Source organism: Zootoca vivipara, chromosome 2 (genome assembly GCF_963506605.1).
Source record: "Zootoca vivipara chromosome 2, rZooViv1.1, whole genome shotgun sequence".
Lineage (NCBI taxonomy): Eukaryota > Metazoa > Chordata > Lepidosauria > Squamata > Lacertidae > Zootoca > Zootoca vivipara.
Genome location: NC_083277.1, coordinates 8,982,811 through 8,997,313, shown reverse-complemented (window position 1 = coordinate 8,997,313; position 14,503 = coordinate 8,982,811). Strand labels below are relative to the sequence as shown.

The 14,503-nt window shown below is 46.5% G+C and overlaps 1 pseudogene; it reads left to right on the top strand.

Annotated features, from left to right (window-relative positions):
• Positions 1-1,449: 1,449 nt before the first annotated feature.
• On the top strand, positions 1,450-14,488 carry LOC118081331 (zinc finger protein RFP-like; annotated as a pseudogene).
• Positions 14,489-14,503: the final 15 nt, after the last annotated feature.

Sequence of the window (14,503 nt, the reverse complement as noted above, 5' to 3'; positions counted from 1 at the left end):
CGTGAAGTTCTGTTTACAAAAGGAGGCCATTGGTTTGAGGGAAGGGATCAGCCCTTGCTTCTCCAAGCCTTATGTCATTTTCTGTTTGATTTCCAGCGGGTCGAATCCAGGCAGAACAATGGCACAAGAGCTGCCACACACCTGTTGTCCGGCTGATCTTCCTTACCTTTATTATTAATCTCACTTCCCCACCCCCAGAAAGAAAAATATATTCTTGATGTTCCTCCAAATCTGCATGATTAATTAAGCCATTGAACTCAGGGGAGGGGGGATTTTCTTGGGATTGACTAAATGCCATGGGGGTTATGATGCCACGTGGCCACCTGCCACGGATGCTTTCACTGAGATTCCTGCCCTGCAGGGGGTTGGACTAGCTGATCCGTGGGAGTACCTTCCAACTGTACAATTCTGTGATTCTCTGATGGCAGGCACCTCCCCAGCTGGAGTTTATGGAGCTTAACCGAAGGTGTTTTAGGAACGTTTGGGATTCTTTGTCTGGTTGTTATATGGCGGGACTCTGCCTGTGAAATGCATGCAATGCCGACAGCGGCGGAGGCGTGCGAAAGGCTTGAGCTGAGGTGTTTTGGAAGGTTGGGAAGGAAATAGCGACCAAGCTAGGAGGTTGGGAGCGTAGCTTGGAAGTGATAGGCTGTCTGCCAACTGACTACCATCCTGATTGGCTGAGGCACACAAGTATGCAGATATAGAGTTCAGTTGTCCGGTCTACCCACCTAGGCTTGGCGGGTTTAAACCAGGGTTAGCAAAGGTAGCACTTTATCCTTGATGTGTATGTGCTGCTTGGTGCGACATTGAAGAAGAAAAGGGACCCCCCCCGAACTAATGGTCTCATGCCCGCGTGTGCCTGAGGCTGGGGAAACGGACCTGGCCTCTGGCTTATGTGCCAGTACCACCCCCCTCCGTTCCGTAACACGCTGGTACTCCTAGAACCCCTCAAACAGCTGCATTCTCCGCTCGGTGGTTTCTGCGCTGAATTTAAGATGCTCATGGCCGTGTTTCAAACGGTGCTTCCCAGAGTGGGCGGTACTACCCCCTGGGAAAGGGGAGGGGTGGGGGTGGAAATGACCGCCAGACTTGGACTTGGAAAAGCTAGCCTCACTGGAACAAGTTCATCAATTTTGTGGAGCTCATTAAACTAGGATAGTTTCAATTGGATTTTGAATAAATGTGCAATGAAGGAGTTATCTTGAGGGAATCAAGTCCCGTTTGCTAAATCAGAACTCCCGTCCATTTAGGGCAGCAGCAGATGTTCTCCAATTCAAAAAGGCTAAGGAAGCCTATGAATGAAAATGTTACAGTATGAATACCACAACTTACTAAGTACCTGTGTGCTTGTATGTGTAATCAAAAGCATGGGAAACAATGAAGAATAAAACATTCAGCAAATGCAAAGATCTGGCGACTGACGTTATTTTTTTTAAAGGATCACGTGGTCACTGAGTTTCTGAGTCATTTCCTGGAAAGGAAACACCCAGTGACTCAAAACTGAGAAAGTGAAACTTAACTCAGGTCTTTGGAGCGAGGGAGCCATGGCTGCTGCTGGGCGTCCCGTCCAGAATCTTTGCGATGAAGCCACTTGCTCCATCTGCTTGGAATATTTTAAGGATCCAGTGATCATCGCAGAGTGTGGGCACAATTTCTGCCGATCCTGCTTGATCCAGTGCTGGGTGGAATCGGAGGCAGAGGCTTCCTGCCCTCAGTGCAGAGAAAGAGTCCAGAGAAGGAGCCTCATCTCCAATCGGCAACTGGCAAACTTCGTAGAAATAGCCAAGAATCTCAGCCTTCAAGAGGGAAAGGAGGGGGGAGGAAAATGGAGTGTCTGCGAGGAGCACCAGGAGCCCCTGAAACTCTTCTGCAAAGTCCATGAAGCCCCCATCTGCGTGGTGTGTGACAAATCAAAGGAACATGAAAATCACAAGGTGATTCCTCTGAAGGAGGCTTTCGAGGAATACAAGGTAGGAGATCCCTGGATCTTGAGGGGGGAGAAATAGCTGTGGATTCTTCTTGGAAGGTTTTCTTTTTAATTCTCAGGTCTAAAGTAGGCATGGCGTGAATTGGTGGTTGTTTATTATGTAAAACGCAGCCCAGGGGAAGCCTGAGGGCTCCTGGGATGGCTGGGAGGAGGGAGTTGAAGTCTTTCTCTCTGCCAGAAAGGGTTAACCTCATTCCCATCCCCCAGGAAGGTTGCTTTATAAATATTTAGAAACTACAGATGTAAATTGCACATACACAACTCAGTACATGTCTCCTTTGGCTAGCAGGATGCTGCCTTAATGCCCTGCAAAGCAGAGAGCAGCAAGGGATCAGCTGCAGGGGGGGGGGCGGTGGCCAGGAATTGACCAGATGGTGCAGGATCCCCCCCCCCAACGTATATGTCGGAATCAGATTTTCGAGTTGGGGCTGGTGGAAGCACGTACTGGTGGGGAGCACGCTTATTCTGGGGGTGCTGGGGGGCCTGTGCAATAAGGTGTGTGTGTGTGTGTGTGTGTGTTGAAGATCTTTTCCCGTCCCAAATGGCGGGAAGGTTCATAGTAGCATCTGCAAAGACTAGGGGGAAAGGTGACTTTTCCATGACAACTCAGAATTGGACCTGTGCAATTACCGTATATAAAAGCAATAAGATTCTCATTATGCTTCAGAAAAAAACTTATTAAAATGCCTTTTAATCCCTTTTAAAATAATTCACTTGTTCTACTATAGTGGTGCAAAAATGCTCCTGTGTCATGCAATGTCAATAATGCCACAAAATAGTAAAGATCATAGATCATAGATCATAGAATTGTAGAGTTGGAAGGGACCCTAAGGATCATCTAGTCCACCCCCTGCAATGCAGGAATATGCAGCTGTCCCATATGGGGATCAAACCAGGAACCTTGGCATTATCAGCACCATGCTCTAGCCAATTGAGCTATCTGGGTGAATCCTACTTAGGTGGATTCTGGCTGCAGCAAGAACTTCTTTGGCCCAGAAATGGAAGAAGCTGCACCCCTTTAATCTCCCCTGGTGGTCCAAGCACATGTGGGTTCTGACTTCTGCAGAGAAGATAACTGACAAGTAGCAGAAAACCTGAATTGCCATCTGACCCAATTAAGTGGCAAAGCAGCTGGGTCAAGAGGAAGGGTGGAAAAGCCCTAGGCTTGCAGAAGAGGGGCTTGGAATGGGTGAAGTTTTGAGAAGCGCTGCTCTATTCCTGTATTTCTAGCCTCTTGGGCCGACCTCACTATCTCTTTAATGTTAGACTGATACATCCCAGGTTGGATCCTGCCTCCCCCCTTCTTCCTCCTCCTCCTCTTCCCACGTCTCCCTGGGACCTCAAGATGAGAAGTCAGGCTGGAAGTCTCCTTGGAGGAGACCAAGGAGCAAGCATGGCTGCCTTTGCTCGTCTCCAGACTAGTTTGTTGCACACGAAAAAATTTCCATCCCAATTCTGCAGTGGTTTTCAACCAGTGTGCTGTGGCACCCTGGGGTGCCTTGAATGATGCTCACTCACGGGTGCTGCTGGCAACACTGGCCTCTGTCCCTCTTTCCTTCCTTCCCTCCCTCCTTGGATGCCATCTCTGCCTCCCAAAGGCTTGTGCAGCTGTTTGTTGCAGCACATGCAGCAGCCCTGGCTACAAGCTCCACAGGCAAATGGTGCCTCTGGACTGCACAGGGGTTTTGGTTGCCAGGATCTGAGGCAGCCTCAAAGTAAGCAAGCAAACTGGCGAGGAATGGACAGACAAGTCCCAGGCCCCTGTGGGGCAGCATGAGGAGGAACCTCTCTTTGGGGCTCAGAAACCAAGAGGAGGAATCCTAAGGAGAGGGGAGAGGAGAGGAGGCTGAGAGAGCACTCCACAAGGGAGGGTGTTTGAGAAAGGGTGAGGGGCTGCCAGTTCTGCAAGCAAGAGGGGACCTAACTGGGATCCTGAGCCCCACAGGGGTGCCACAGAAAAAAGGTAGTTGGTCAAGGAAGTCATGGACCCAAAAAAGTTGAAAACCTCTAGACTCTTATTTCCTCCAGTAAACTGCTTTTCTATTATAGCAAGGCCACCGAGCGCATGAAGCCAGTGTAATATTCATCTCTCTGTGTGTCTCAATCAAACCTGACTTTTTCCTTTTCTCTTTAGGGACAGATCTGTCACCATCTGAAGATTCTGAGGAAAGAGAGAGAGGAAATTCTGGCCTATCAAGCAGACCTGAACAAGGAAAGCAAAGACCTCCTGGTGAGTGTCTGTATTGTTACTAGTGAGGGAACAAGCACTTGAAGAATCGAGTCAGGATTGAGGAGGGATGGGGAAATCTGCCCATTTCAGCTTCTCCCCATTTCTCATTTTCCCATATCAGTTTGTTTATTCATTTATTATTCTGAAAATGAATCAGATGTTAGGGTAGCTACTTCCTTGTACAAATATTTTAATATGTACATTATCCTAAATAATTTTTTTGGTGAACATTACCTGGCTGGGTCAACTGTGAACAATTCAGAGGTGTGAATTTCAAAGGATTGCTCTGTTTTGGTCTCCATATTTTTTCAGGAATAGCAAATTAGGTAAATTCACCTTCGAATCAGCTAATTTGAGTTTATAATGGTACCTGTAGTTACGAACTTAATTCGTTCCGGAGGTCTGTTCTTAACATGAAACTGTTCCTAACTAGAAGCGTGCTTTCGCTAATGGGGCCTCTTGCTGCCGCTGCACCGCCAGCACACGATTTCCCTTCTCGCCATGTGTTCCTCTACTAAGAACAGGATTTTGTATGGGGACTGATTTGTAAATCTGGGGACTGTCCCTGGGAAACGGGGACGTCTGATAAACTTAGTAAGGGAAATAGTCCCAACTTAGTGACTGTGACTGAGCAGTCACTTCTCCTAACTCTTAGGAACACACAAGGGAGAACACATAGAGCAGAACATGGAGGCTGTGTGCTCCTCTACCAAGAACAGGCCACACCCACATTCAGTAACATGCAAAGGAAGTCTGTCTCAGCTCAGGAGGAACCAGCAAGTTTTCTCCTGAGTGATACAAAGCATTCCCCAGCATGTGCATTGTAGGACTGTTGTATTTGACTGCAATATGTTTTTACATCCCACATATCCATGGCTAGGGGGAAAAAGCTGCTGGCTTTAGGCAGCAGTCCTCTGCAAAATATAAGTCAATAGAAAGATCAAAATAAATGTTTACATCTTTAGCCACTGGACTTTTCATGTCTCTGAAAAATCAGAAGTGTCCTCCCTGTGGAATTCTCATAATTCTCTTCCGGATGTTTTGAAGGCTGACCATCTTCCACTCAGACCTCCTCTTTTCTTGCAGAAATTAACAGAAATGGAGAGGCTGAAGACTGTGGAGAAGTTCAAAGAACTGCGCCAGTTACTGGAAGAAGAAGAAAAGCGTCTGCTGACTCATGTGGAAGAGGTGGAAAAGGCTATTGGAGGGAGAAGGGATGAGCAGCTGGCCAGACTCTCCAGGAAACTCCTTTCTTGAGAGGATCATCCAGGAGATGGAGGAAAAGGTTCAGCAGCCAGCGAGTGAACTCCTGCAGGTAAGACGGTGAAAGGAATAGCCAGAGGATCCATGAAAAGGCTGCCTCCAATCTTAATGTGCCCCTTTCATGTATGCAAGGAGTTCAGGGGCTCAGATGATGGAGCCTCTAGTCAGGTTTGTAATGGACAGGAAGACCCAAGAGACCTGGGATGCTTAACTCACCAGAATGCAGACTAGAGATTCTTCTGTGGTCTTGATGGAACTGGAGGTGGTTTTCTGCTCTTTGCTGATGCTTTGTCTCCAAATGCCTTCCAGCTGTGGGGGCACTTCGCCTAGGATGCATTCAGGCCTCCTTCCGAAATTAGCCAGTCTGTTGACCAAGCACAACTTCTGGGTTGATCACCTTCACAATGGATCCAGATCAGCCCAAAATGGTGCTCAGTCACAGTGACCAAAGAGCAAGACAGAGGGACTCATCCAGACTGCTGCGTGTCCCACCCCTTTCCTCCAGGAAAAGCCACTGTTTACTTCTGAATGAGAGCAAAAATCATTGATATTTGATTTGGAGCAAGGTTTTTCCTGAGGGAAAGTGGCAGGGAAAGCAAAACCACTTGGACTCCTGTTTTCTGGGCACAGGAAAAGCAGAGGTCTGGAGGAGCCCAAAGAAACACTGAGTTGTTTTATTACCCCTTTGGAGGCATTTTATGCTGCAGGTGCTTTTTTTTTTTTTACTTCCCGATGGAAAATAGAATTTGAAATTTGAGGACTTCTCTGGGGGACAATTTGGGATAGTGCCCTGGCAGGATTATCCTGTAGGTTTACGTATGTCTGAATTACACGATGCAAACTGGGTTAAAGTTATTAAATTATAATGTAAGACAAGAGATGAGGTGGAATCTTCTCTTCAACGCACAAACGTGAAATTTCCCTAAAATGCTGGTGGATTTTCATAAGGATTTTAAACAATTATGGCAAAATGATGTGGAAATGTGGAGAACCTGATATCGGAACAATTAATAATTTCAGATTGGAAAAATAAAGGTTGTGAGAAACAAAAACTGGCTGATTCCACCATCCTTACCCCAAACCTTGGCATGTACAAGGCAGAGTGACATCCAAGGGCCAGGGTCTGAGGGGGCTTCCTAGTGTGGCCTGTGGTGTGCAGTAAATCCCCTTCTCTTTTTCCCTTTAGGATGTGAGAAGCACCTTGCAGAGGTAAGTGGATCTGGCTCATTCCCATTAGCATCACTCCATGAGGCCGGGATGCAAGAACCTAAAAATAGCCCTCCAGGGGTAGCAGGGTAGAGACTGTAGGACTCACTCCCTGCAGCATCTCACAGGTAAAAATAGAGCCCCCTCTTTTGAACTTGTGGCCCCCCAATTCTCCCTCCAAGGTTCAAGGTCAACTGCCTCCTCCCTCCCCATATCCCTTCACCCAGGGATGGGGGGCTCTTTTCTTTCTCTTGCACTTTCTGTTCATGGACATTGTAGTAATTTCAAATATCTAGAAGAGAAAGTCCCAAAGATGCTTGGGAAGTGCTTAGGAAGTACCAATAGATTTCCATGTCCAACTAGAAGCCCCCCAACTCTGGTAACTCAGCCCCTTTGAGGCACTTAGGGAGGGAAGGTCTGTTGGTCTAGAATAGGTAGGTTCTTTTTTATGGAAGCGTTTCCAGCGTGAGAGGCTGAAGGGGGTTTGGAGAGGGGGGTGAAAGTCAGGTTGTTTGATGCCTCTGATGTCCAGTTGGGCATGGAAGAGTCCAGTTGAGAGTCCAGTTGGGCATGAGAGTCCAGTTGGGCATGGAATTGTGTCCTTCCTGGGTGAGAGAGGGGGGCAGGAAGGGTGGAGGTTGTTCTCCTTGACCGCTGGGCAGCTTTGGACATCACTCCCATCCTCTGGAGAGGCTCAGGGATGGAGAGATGGCAGGCATTCCACTTCAGGGGTTTGGTTCTTACATCCTGGGACCTTCCCAGAAAGTTTTTATGGGGCAGCATCATTGGAAGCCATTGGAAGCCATGGGAGCCCTACAGTGGTGTCGCTTGGGGTTACATCTTGCCCCTTGTGCTGTTTAGCATCCTTACGAAGCCACTGACAGCTCTCCTGAGGGGTTTTGGACTGAGGTCTCACCAATCTGTGGTGGACACCCAGCTTTATCCCACTTTTCCATCTCAGTCAGGGCAGGAAGTTGAAATGCTTGGAGGTGGAAGATGTACTGGATGTGAGTCAAGAGTTGAAGCTGAATTCTGAAAATGACCTGTTGGGAAATAAACTTTCACTTTGTTCATGTTATTGAGATACCCAATAATTTGGGAGACAGTGCCACAATTCATTGTTTTTCTTTTCACCAGATATGAGAAAAGAGAGAGTCCAGAGAAGCCACTTGCTTTCCCTCCAGAGCTGAGGAACAGGATCTTGGAATCCTGTGATCTAAATCACCTTGTGGAAGATGCAATGAAACAATTGAAGGGTAATGAAAAATGGCTGCCAGGATTTCACACTGGGAATTCTATTCCTTCTTCAGAACCGAACATGGCTGAAACAGAGTGTAGAGCAAAGTCAGGATTTTTTCCTCCCATGTGCTTCTGTTTACAATTCTACAGAACCTCCTTTTCCTTTTGGTTCCCCGTCTACACAATCTGGGTTTGTCCTTTCGGAGGTTCTCCTGGTCTGAATGGAGTCAAAGGGCATTAAGAAGCCCCCAGTTCCCCCTCTTCCTCCTGCTCAGGCTTGTTTCTCCAGGCCTGAGCCATATCCTCCTCAGACGTCCCCCTGCAGCTGCTATATCTAGTGCTTCATGTGTCAAAATCTCCTGAGAGTAATAATAATAATAATAATAAATTTATTTATACCCCGCCCATCTGGCTGGGTTTCCCCAGCCACTCTGGGCGGCTTCCAATAGAAATATTAAAATACACTAATTTCTTAAAGATTAAAAGCTTCCCTAAACAGGGTTGCCTTCAGATGTCCTCTAAAAGTCTGGTACTGTAGTTGTTTTTCTTTTTGACATCTGGCGGGAGGGCGTTCCAATGAGAGAAGGCCCTCTGCCTGGTTCCCTGTAACCTGGCTTCTTGCAGCGAGGGAACCGCCAGAAGGCCCTCGGTACTGGACCTCAGTGTCCGGGCAGAGCGATGTAGGTGGAGACGCTCCTTCAGGTATACTGGACCGAGGCCATTTAGGGCTTTAAAGGTCAGCACCAGCACTTTGAATTGTGCTCGGAAACGTACTGGGAGCCAATGCAGGTCTTTCAAGACCGGTGTTATGTGGTCTCGGCGACTGCTCCCAGTCACCAGCCACATTCTGGATTAATTGTAGTTTCCGGGTCACCTTCAAAGGTAGCTCCACATAGAGCGCATTGCAGTAGTCCAAGTGACAGATAACTAGAGCATGCACCACTCTGGCGAGACAGTCTGCAGGCAGGTAGGGCTTCAGCCTGCGTACCAGATGGAGCTGATAAACAGCTGCCCTGGATACAGAATTGACCTGCACCTCCATGGACAGCTGTGAGTCCAAAATGACTCCCAGGCTGCACACCTAGTCCTTCAGGGGCACAGTTACCCCATTCAGGACCAGGGAGTCCTCCACACCTGCCCGCCTCCTGTCTCCCACAAAACAGTACTTGTGTCTTGTCAGGATTCAAGCTCAATCTGTTACATCCCACATTGAGTTCCCACATTGAGAGTGGAAGCAAGAGCACATGAGCTCCCAAAGGGCACAATTCTGCTTGTTTACAACTTTAAAGATGTGTAGAATGTTTGTGAGGAAGGACTTCCTTTTGCATGAGAGCTCTGCCAATCCTTCCTCATCAACCTTCACTTCTCCTTCTGTTTCACAGTTACGGCTTTAATAATTTCCCTCACCACTTTACTTGGGAAGATGTTAAGGCTGCCTCCATCTCCCCTCTGCCTTCTTTTACAGGATTCCTCTTGCTCTGCCTCCCCTCCAGTCCAAGAATGTAGAGCCCAATTTCAGGGACAAAGTTCAGAGACCATCAGGATTCATGCTGAATATTCTTATTCTGCTGTTTAAAGCTTTAGTTATTTTCATAGATTCTTACTATGATTTTCTAGTTTTTAATTATTTTGTACAATTTAATTAATATTTAATAATTGTACTTGAATTTAAGGATGCCACGTTATGAAGTGTTACTTTTGTATGGAGATTTATTTCTGGTGGAAGAGTGTTGCCCTTACACTTTATATCTTTTTGCTTCCTCAGATGCTGTGTTATACAGAAAACAGATTCAAAAGGGTAAATTTCCAGGGGAGGAACAATTTTACAGGAGGGATGGGGATTGATATTTCATGGGTGTTGAACCGTCTGTTCTGCAGACTTTGGGACCCCCACCAATGTCATAACTCTGGGTAACAGTTCTCTAGTGTTGTTTGGATTATTTGTCTGTCCCATGAATGAACTGGGAGGGGGTTTGAAGGCTTGGATTGGGGGCAGAGCTTGTCCCTGCGAAGAACCTGCACACCAGTCTTGAGTTCCGTTCCTGCCTATAGACTATTATCCTGGTTTCCCCCTCAATTTTATAGATTTTGCTTTCTTTCATAAAATTTATATACTGCTTGATTGTAGGAAAAAGCCTCAGAGCCTTACAATATCTTACAAAAGCCCTTAAGGAGAATCCTGCAGGGTCAGTCCAATGTCCATCTTGTCAAGTTCTCATGTATTTCTGAGTTTGAAAGGATCCCAAGGATCATCTAGTCCAACCCCCTGCAATGCAGGAATTACAGCTAAACATGTTAGTTGCTTTAATTTCTTAGGCCTTGTGATATTAAATTCTTGAGAATAATGTTTTGGAGAATATTTAACATCACTACTTAGGCCTACAGTCCCAGGACATTCTATACAAGATCTCAAAGTAGCTGTCTTATTAGAAAAGAATTTCAGAAATAGACTGGAAAGAGAAGTTGCTGAACTGCAACTCATTACCAAACTTGGAAACATGGAGAGACCTGGCCTGAACAAAGACATTGGATTCTTAAATCTTTAGCCATCTCACCCCTTGCTTTTTCCTGTAAGACCAATTGCAGTCGTTAAGTCGTCAACAGCTATCAGTCAGTCAATCACCCATTCCCACCACCCTGCCGAGTAATACCCCTCCCCACCCTCTCACTATATATAAGGGTCTGGTGACTTCTGTATCAGTGTATCTGCAGAAGTGTGCATGCACACGAAAGCTCATACCAATGACAAACTTAGTTGGTCTCTAAGGCGCTACTGGAAGGAATTTTTTTATTTTGTTAGGCCTACAGTTGTCGTCTTTGCAATTATTTGTTCTATGATTTAATCTTTTGCTTGAAATAAGGAAACAACAGGCGCTATGTTATGGTGATGTTTTGTAAAAAATATTTATTATTTTTTAGATATGCATTGTAGCCTGTTAAGCCTGTCTTTTTGCTTCCTCAGATGTTCAGTCATTCAGAAATCTTCAGAGAGGTAACCTTTTGAGTTATTCCCCCTTTCCCCCAAGGGAACTAGTCTTATGGTATATATTCAATCCAAAAGAGAAGCATGGAATAAGCAGTCCTTTGTAAAATTGCCCTGCCACCTGCCTCCTCTTCCCTGACGGCAAGCCCTAAACTTCCAAGATGGTAGGAAGGCAAGGAGAGACCAAGTGGGTGAGAGAGATGGAGAGCAGGAATAAACAGGCTCCCCACCTAGTGTGATTTTTACTTTTGTGGGGCCAAACCATGACCCCTGCGTAAGTTAGGGGGCACCTATATTTGTTTTTATGTTGTATTTTTAGGCTGTGAACCACCCTCAGACGTATGGATGAAGGGCAGTAGGAAAGTGTGATATTATTATTATTATTATTATTATTATTATTATTATTATTATTACGACTACTACTACAGGGGGATCCTCATCTACTACTACTACTACTACTACTACTACTACTACTACTACTACTACAGGAGGGTCCTCACCCCCCACCCCAACCAGAGGTCCCCAAAGGCCAATTCCCACAGATATTGTCAGAGGAAAGCAGCTTCTCTCCTCTCCTGCCTCCTCCAATTCTCCTCTCTTTCCCCTTCACTAACACAGAAGAGATGAGTAAATGGTTTACTGGGTGGTTTTTCCTCTTAGAAAATGCCTGGGTTGAAAGGAGGGCAGGCACAATACACACTGAATATAAGAAAGTGAAAAAAACTGATTTAAAAACCAACAAGGAAGATATTTATTCTGATGAAAGCCTGCAAGGACGGAGAAGTCTTGCATGTGATGCAGAGAAATCCCACTGATCTGAAAGGGAATCTGGGGTTTTTGGTTGTTGTTGTTTTTTTAACAAAATGTCTGTTTCTGTCTCTTGGCTGACTGCCTAATCTTCTCTTTCCCTCATCTTCTCCCCAACAGCAAATGTCACTCTGGATCCAGACACAGCCCATCCAAAACTCATCCTGTCTGAGGATCGGAAAAGCCTGAGATTGGGAGACAAAGAGCAAGTTCTGCCCGACAATCCTGAGAGATTCAGCAGCTGCCTATGTGTGTTGGGACGTGAGGGATTCACAGCAGGCAGACATTTCTGGGAAGTCAATGTGGAAAGTGGGGAAGGGTGGGGTGTGGGGGTCTCCAGGAAGTCTGTGGAGAGAAAGGGCCTCTTCCCCTTAAGCCCTGAGGAGGGTGTGTGGGCTTTGGAGAAGTGGGGAGATGAGTACTTGGCCTGCACCTCCCCTTCTTCCTCTCCTCTGTCCCTGAATGAGAAGCCCAGGAGGATCCGGGTGACTCTGGACTATGAAGGGGGACGTGTGTCTTTTTCTGACGCTGACTCAGGAGCCGAACTCTACACGTTCTCAGGAGCCTCGTTCTCTGGAGAGACCCTCCTCCCTTTCTTTTATCTGTGGGGAAATGAAACCCACCTCAGAATCTCCTGAGGAGACTAAATCTGCCTCTCAGGCCCAACAGGAGTTTCTCTCCAGACCAGAGTGACTGATATGAAAAACATTTACCTGCCAAGAGCACATTGGGCAGTTTTTCAAGGGGACCTTTGAAAGGATTCATTCCAGTCAAAATCAGTAGAAATAACAAAACAAAAATGGGTTGCTTTTTACTTTGCATGTCCCTTTTCCCCAGAATTCCCTCAGCAGCTTACTTCTTAAAGAGACAGTCACACTTTTAGGAGTCCTAATAAATTTCCTCACCTTCAATCTTGTTTTCCTTTTGAGAGGTCTGATTTGGCAGAGCACAAGACTTAATCCCAGGGTTGTGGGTTTGAGCCCCACGTTCAGCAAATGTTTCCTGCACTGCGGGGGGGTGGGATTAGATGACCCTCAGGATCCCTCACAACTCTGCAATTCTAGGAAACCTTCCTCTCCCCACAATACCCTATGCAGCTGTGAAAATGCATGCATCATTGAATTAACAGAGGACTAAAAAATGAACTCCTTCACCCACATCAGGCAGGATAGCTCCTTGCTCTGTAAACCTTAGATAGGAAGAAAATGTTTAATAGATATCCATGAATGCTTCTTTCCAGGAGAGAAAATTTGGACCTTTCCCTTTTCTTGCTTTGATAACAGTGCTTTATATTGCATTGCCTTCTTAACCAAACCGATGCCATCTAGTTTGCACCGAGAGATTCCGGCCGTGAAGTTCTGTTTACAAAAGGAGGCCATTGGTTTGAGGGAAGGGATCAGCCATTGCTTCTCCAAGCCTTATGTCATTTTCTGTTTGATTTCCAGTGGGTCGAATCCAGGCAGAACAATGGCACAAGAGCTTCCACACCCCTGTTGTCCGGCTGATCTTCCTTACCTTTATTATTAATCTCACTTCCCCACCCCCAGAAAGAAAAATATATGCTTGATGTTCCTCCAGATCTGCATGATTAATTTAGCCATTGAACTCAGGGGAGGGGAGGGGATTTTTTTGGAATTGACTAAATGCCATGGGGGCTTTGGTGCCACGTGGCCACCTGCCACGGATGCTTTCGCTGATATTCCTGCCTTGCAGGGGGTTGGACTAGATGATCCTTGGGAGTCCCTTCCAACTCTACAATTCTGTGATTCTATGATGGCAAGCACCTACCCAGCTGGAGTATATTATGGAGCTTAACTGCAGGTGTTTTGGGAACGTTTGGGATTCTTTGTCTGGCTGTTATATGGCGGGACTCTGCCTGTGAAATGCATGGAATGCCGACAGAGGCGGAGGCGTGCGAAAGGCTTGAGCTGAGGTGTTTTGGAAGGTTGGGAAGGAAATAGCGACCAAGCAAAGAGGTTGGGAGCGTAGCTTGGAAGTGATAGGCTGTCTGACCACTGTATACCGTCCTGATTGGCTGAGGCGCACCAGTATGCAAATATAGGGTTCAGTTGTCCGTTCTACCCACCTAGGCTTGGCGGGTTTAAACAGGGTGCAAGGGTAGCACTTTATCCTTGAGGTTTATGTGCTGCTTGGTGCGACATTGAAGAAGAAAAGGGACACACACACACCCGAGCTCAAGGTCTCATGCCCGCGTGTGCGTGTGTGTGGGGGGGCGGACCTGGGCTCTGGCTTATGTGCCACCCCCCTCCGTTTCGTAACACGCTGGTACTCCTAGAACCCCTCAAACAGCTGCATTGTCTGCCCGGTTGTTTCTGCGCTGATTTGAAGGTGTTCCTGGCCGTGTTTCAAGCGGTGCTTCCTAGAGTGGGCGGTACTACCCCCTGGGAAAGGGGAGGCGTGGGGGTGGAAATGACCGCCAGACTTGGAAAAGCTAGCCTCACTGGAACAAGTTCATCAATTTTGTGGCGCTCATTAAACTAGGATAGTTTCAATTGGATTTTGGATAAATGTGCAATGAAGGAGTTATCTTGAGGGAATCAAGTCCCGTTTGCTAAATCAAAACTCCTGTCCATTTAGAGCAGCAGCAGATGTTCTCCAATTCAAAAAGGCTAAGGAAGCCTATGAATGAAAATGTTACAGTATGAATACCACAACTTACTAAGTACCTGTGTGCTTGTATGTGTAATCAAAAGCATGGGAAACAATGAAGAATAAAGCATTCAGCAACTGCAAAGATCTGGGGACATACTTTATTTATTTATTT